The sequence below is a fragment of the Chelonoidis abingdonii genome, chromosome 5 (genome assembly GCF_003597395.2).
Source record: "Chelonoidis abingdonii isolate Lonesome George chromosome 5, CheloAbing_2.0, whole genome shotgun sequence".
NCBI lineage: Eukaryota > Metazoa > Chordata > Testudines > Testudinidae > Chelonoidis > Chelonoidis abingdonii.
Window position 1 is genome coordinate 2,474,947 of NC_133773.1, and position 6,585 is coordinate 2,481,531.

Below are 6,585 nucleotides of genomic sequence, written 5' to 3' on the forward strand. Positions count from 1 at the left end.
TTTCATTTACTATAGTACTATTCATATTTAAACATTATGGTGGGAAATATTTAGCTTATCTATATCTATTATTCTCATAGCAAATAAGTTAGTAGCTTAGTGCAGGCTGATAACTTAATGGGTTAATAACATAGTAAAACCATCCAGATTGGTTAATAACTTAGGATGGTTAATAATTAAATCACAGTGTTTTAACAGCATGTGCTGCAAATAGCTGCAGGTGAGTCATTAAAGAGCCTCTTGCAGCTTGCGAGCAGTAGTCTGAAAATCACTGATTTAAAGAGATGAATGCTCCGAGCAGTCCCACGTGGGGCAGGCTGTGTGACACCTGCCCTCCCCGCTGTGGATGCAGGGACTCAGCTAGCACTGCCGTTCGCAGATCCAGTGCTCAGTCAAGGAGCAGGTGGCATTGTTCCACTTCCCGTTGAAGCGGAGGCTGGCACAGTCCTCCCCTTGATACCCAACATTGTTGGGTTCCCCGGGCCCCCAGAACCTGAGAACGAAACCGAAGCCCCATGGGATTAGAGGTGGGTATGAAAGTTCTAAAAGGGAGGTGGGGAACCAATAACTTTGGATGGAAGGACCCTGGTGGATGCCAGCTGCTTCACACAGCTCTAGCTGCTTTTAAATGTCACCATCCAAACAGCAGGGGTTGGCAGGCCAGGTGGTGCAGTCGGTGGGTAAGAGGAAGATGGATGGGTGGAAGAAGGCAGAGGATGGGTGGCTGCTCATCGCAGCACAGAGGGCAGTCGGAGCACAAAGAGACCAATGCTTGACTGCGCCTGCACTGCAGAAACATGATTTAGATGACTCTGCGCCTAGAGCATCTCCTACTGGTGGATGCCGTATATCCCAGCACCCCTGCAAATGCTCCACTTGCTTCTGGCTTACACAGGCTGCCCCTGCTGAAAATCATCTCCCGTCCAATTCCCAGTGTGACTGTGGATCTTAGCAACAGAACAGAGTCCATATGCGTACAGTGTCCCTGGTTCGAAAACCTCTTCCATGCAGGTGGTGTGAAATGAGTCAGCTCCTAGGACTGATCTGCCTACTAGCTGTGTGAGGTGGTGCCTAGAGGTCAGGGCCATGGCAGGTTGGTGCTAGCCACTGAATAGGGGGAAGCTGGCCCAGCCACTGCTCAAGCCAGAGCTGTTCTCAGCTTGGACGATATCAGTTTCCAGTGCATTTCACAGGTGAGGAAACTGAGGCATAGAGCAGGAAGAGATGTGCCTCACAGTTGGCCAGCAGAGCACACTCATGGGGCTGGGACTAGAACTCAGCAGTGCTGCCTCCTTGTCCATGGCCCTGTCCCCTGGTCCATGATGCTGTTCTCCCCAACCCCTTTCCTTAGCATGACACTTAGAATGTCCCATGGTAAAGCAGCTTTTTGCTCCCCGGGAACATCCCAGGTCCAGTTCCTGCTCTGTGTTGACCCTGGATGACATCAGCATGGAGGCAGTAGCAGACTCATAACCTTCTTTACTGGGTTTAGCCACTAAAGGGAACCAGAGACCCCTGTAATATCGGTTGCATAGGCTCTATGCAATGCTCCGTCAGGCTCTTTATCAGGACAGGAGATAAAGCAGAAACAGCTGAGTGTAAGGGAGAGTTATCTCTCCAAAGAGGCTGAACAAAGAGGGACTTGCCTGAGAGACAGGGGGCTGCCATCCACCCAGCGCCACTCCCCTTCCTTTGCTGAGTCGCTGAGGCCCAGCCAGTACACGTCAGGCTCAATGATTTGGTTTGACAAAAACGTCTATGTGGGAAAATAGGTGAAGAAGACAATCATGATCCCAAGCAGAAGGTGAGGGGACTTCAGGGAGACCGTGTTTGTGGCCAGCAGAGTCTGTGACTGTAGATTCTCATCTCTTCCCCACTTTTTCCAACCTTTTTCATTAGGGCTGCCACCCTACATTTCCCATGATACACCAGGCACTCTCATGATGCATCGCTTCCTCTATTCAAGAGGAATGACCATTGTACATCATGGGAGATGTAGACTGACTGGGTTGCCCAACCTTTAAAGAATGGGGGCCTGAAGCATGCAAACTACAGCTCCCATGAGGCTTTGCAGCAGCATTTCCAAATTAAAATGTTTCAGATTTCAGTTGAAAATTTGCAATATATAATTTTTAGCCCAAATAAATGAAATTTTCCACAGAAAAAAAATGCTTATTTTCTGACCAGCTGTACTTCAAATGCCTCATCTCTGCTCTTTGCCCTGCAAATCTCCCCTTCATAATGGGAGATGAACACTGTTTGGGGCTGGGACTGTCTTTTTGTGATGATGTGCACAGCACCTAGATAAAACCGGGCTCTGATTGGTACTTCTATGTGCTCTCGCAATACCAATAAGTGACAGTAACAAGGCTGAATATTACCCTGCTGTTCCCTGAGGACTAGACATAATATTCTACTCTCCTACAGCTGCTGAAGGCCAGCTTTTGGGGCTTGTCAATCCCATGGCCATAGGTCTCCTCCGTGAAGAGGGACCAAGGAACCATCTTGTAGTCCCTGTTGAGTCCCATTCTGCAACCTTGTTACTGGGGGGTGCCTTAAATCCCAGCCCAACGACAGGATAGCAAAATACACATGTTATGGTCTGTACTGCTCATGAGTCAAATTTTGGTTCTGGTGACTCCAGATGCACACCAGTACCTTGCCCACCTCTGTACTACATGGGCATCCTCCAAGCACCAACTAGTCTCCTAAAGTTCTTTTCCCAGCAGGCACCGGACTCAATTTAAAACTTAAGGTGGATTCTCCATCAGGGCAGGATTCCTTCTGCAAAGTCCTGATGAGGGATCTGGAATGGTGTCTTCCCTAAGATATCAAAAAGCCTTCCCTAGTATAGTAGTGAGCTGCTCTGAAAAGCATTGTAGCTCTGGGTCAGCAGCTGAATTCCTGCCCAGGTCGGTAGCAATCAAATATTATTTTTAGGTCTCTATGGGACTCTATGATTTGTATTCACAGGAGATTACAACTTCCCCCCCATACATGAATTTTGATTCATATAGAATCATCCACATCCGACACGGAGATTTCTTTTCACAGAGCTAACTTGACAATTTTCAAATAACTCTAGCTTTCCTCAATTCTTCTTGAAGAGAAAGCTACATCCAAAGATATTGCTAAATTCCTGGAAAACTTGGACTAGACTGTGATCTCAGTTATGCTGGGGTAAATCTAGAGTAACTCCAGGTTCACCCTGGTGTAGCAAACAGAATCTGGCCCCTTGTGCTTATTTCCTTCCATTCTGCATGATCCACAATAGGAATCTGAGTGGATGGTTTACCTGTTCCTGTTTGGTGTTAACAATAACCAGGTGAGAGCCTTCATTGGTACAGAACTGCTTAGCATCCAACCAGGATTTAGGCGATGTTGAAAAGAAGTAGCATTTTTTCTCAAAATGCTGCCAGCCAGGTGGACATTTTGTGCAGATGACTTCTGTGAGAAGTAAAATTATGGGACTAGCCTGCATCAGAGAGTCAAAATGCAGTCTCACTGAAGTGTAAAAACTTAGCCGTGTCCCCATACTTCTTATTTACTTCTGACATTCTCACTGGCTTCAAGTAAATAATTTGCACTGAATTTGTGGATTCCTGAAATTGGATTCTTTTTCCTTCCACCAGGTTCTCATTCATCCTCTGTGGGGTGGTTTTATAAGTTATAAGGCATTGTCACCCCTCTGATATGTGGTAGCAGATCTCAGGGCCTGGTTGATCGGTTTCCCATTGAAAAATGAATCACTGAGTGAATATTTTCCTAATAGAACTTGTTGATTTCTGCTGGGTGCACTTGTCCTGAAAATAGGGTGACCAGACAGCAAATGTGAAAACCTGGGACATGGGATGGGGGGTTATAGGCACCTATATAAGACAAAGCCCCAAATATCGGGACTGTCCCTATGAAATCAGGACATCTGATCACCCTACCTGGAAAAGAGGTGCCCATAAACAAAATGCAGGCCAATCGCAGATCTCAGCCCAGACACTGTTGCCCAGTTTACTGGGTACAACTCTACCCCAAGGACTGACCCTAGTTAGAGAGTGTCAGGAATAGAGCAAACTCCCTTGCTAGTTGCACCAGCTTCCCCGAAAAATATCACAGCCTGAAACCAACAACACAGCATGTCTTCAAAGGCTGAATACTTTGGAAAGAGAACTTGCAAGCTGATGTACAACAGCACTATCTGGTGGCTTCTGCCATACAGTATTGCGTCCATTGCCTGTTAGGCTTCATTATGTATTTAGCCAAATTATCTGCTGTGTCCATTTCCATTGTGTGTAGGGCAGGTATCAGGGAATGACTTATGGCTCCCTGAGCCTCTGGCTGGTTCTACACCACCTCTGGTGCCCAAGGCATGGGACCGATGATAGAATCATGGTCAGACAGGATTGTGGCATGGGAGACATCTGTGCTGGCTCTACAGCCACTGGGGACTCCTAGCTGGGAAGATGTGATCAGTTTCAGTGCAGGGGGAGCCGCCCAGGCCACAGGCCTACTGGAAACCTGAAAGTTGAATGCCTTGTTTTCTGTTGGCTTTCACTGACTCTGGGCATTTGTGGTTAATATTCTGTCACTGGTTTCAAGCCCTGTCTGGTATCCCCTAACCTGTGATGTTCCGTAACTCGTCCTGCACCCTGCTCAAGACCTCCTGAAGTCTGTCATGGTCCCTTCTCACCTCAGCCAGCTCCTTTGACAGAATGTGCGTTTGGTTCTTTATCTCTGTCAGGGCAGGAAGGGGTTAGAAAAATGCCACCGGAATCAACAGTTTGATATTTCTGGGCTGGTTCAGACCTTCCTTTACATCAGCTGGAAATGTATCCATCCATCTGCAAACACACTCTCTTTCCCCTTTCACAGCCTTGGACCTATCTATGTTCTGATACCGAAGTCCACCATTGTATTATCTAAGCACCTCTGCTCTCCTGGGCTGATTGATTTCCCTTCAAGCTAACTGTTGGATTCAGTGACGGAATTTTTATCTCAGTAGGCTCACAATAAGGTAGCCCACCCTCCACTTCTGCAACATGGGCCTCTTCTATGGAAGTCTAAATCCCTAGTCAGAGCCCTGACGCCAGCATAACTAAGATCAGAACCCGGCTCATGTTTGCACTGGATGGGCCTGATACCACATGGGATGAGCATTGCCAAATTCCTTCTGCAGGCCATGGGAGCTGTGAGCTCTCAGCAGCACTGAGTGAACCAGAGCACCTCACCACCGCCACCACCACTCCCACATATACAGGGTACTGAGACCACAATGTAGCAAAGCCCTTAAACACAAACCCAGCGATTTTCAACCTGTTTTCAGTTTCGGACCCCTGAACTTCAGAATGGAGGTGAGGATCCATTTGGAAATCTTCCCCTTACCTGTGATGTCCCGTAACTCCTCCTGCACCCTGCTCAAGACCTCCTGGAGTCAGTCATGGTCCCTTCTCACCTCAGCCAGCTCCTTCGATGTGCTGTGCATTAGGTTCGTTATCTCTGTCAGGGCAGGCGGGTAGAAAAATGCCACTGGAATCAACAGGTTGATATTTCTGGCCTGGCTCGGACCTTCCTTCACAGCAGCTGAAAATTTCTATGTGTCCATCTATCTGCAAACACACTCTTCGTCCCCATTCACAGCCTTCGACCTATCTATGCTCTGATACTGGAGTCGACCATTGTATTATCTAAGCACCTCTGCTCTCCTGGGCTGATTGATTTTTCCTTCAAGCTAACTGTTGTATTCAGTGAGGGAATCTTTACCTCAGTAGGCTCACAGTCAGGTAGCCCATACTCCACTTCTGCATCACAGGGCTTTTCTACGGAGGTCTAAATCCATAGTCATGGCACTGACACCAGCATAACCAAGATCGGAATCCACTTCATGTTAGCACTGGATGGGCCTGGTACCAGAAAGGCTGAGCATTCCCAAATTCCTTCTGAAGGCCATGGGAGCTGTGAAATCTCAGCAGCGCTGAGCAAACCAGAGCACCCCACCTCTACCACCACCACTCCCACATATCTACAGGGTACTGAGACCACCATGCAGCAAAGCCCTTAAAGACAAAGCTGGTGATTTTCAACCTGTTTTCATTTGCAGACCCCTGAGCTTTTCAACAGAGGTGTGGACCCCTATTGAAATCTTAAGCATAGCTTGCAGACCCCCATGGGTCTATGGACTACAGTTTGAAAATGACTGCTCTGATCATGTATCATCCCACACAGTAATCAGGTGTGTAGAGTTGCTTGACAGCTGCTAAAGTAGGTAACAACTTGGGGATTGAACTGGGGTCCTCTGGGGCTAAAAGCAGGAGCTACTACACTTGAGACAAAAGTACTCAATCATCTCCTAGATCAGCACAGAAGGGGACCTGTCACATGTGCTCACCAAAATGGGTTACACATGCAGAAGTGCCTTTGCTAGATGAGTCTGAGATCCAAAGTTACTCATAGACTCATAGGTCAGAAGGGACCAATATGATCATCTAGTCTGACCTCCTGCACAAAGCAGGCCACAGAACCCTACCCATCCACTTCTATAACAAACCCCTAACCTATGTCCGAGTTATTGAAGTCTTCAAATTGTGGTTTGAA

The 6,585-nt window shown here is 47.4% G+C and overlaps 1 pseudogene; it reads right to left on the reverse strand.

The window, feature by feature from the left end:
• Positions 1 to 301: 301 nt before the first annotated feature.
• LOC116824850 (C-type lectin domain family 10 member A-like) overlaps positions 302 to 6,585 on the reverse strand; it is an 18,613-nt pseudogene continuing 12,329 nt past the window's right edge.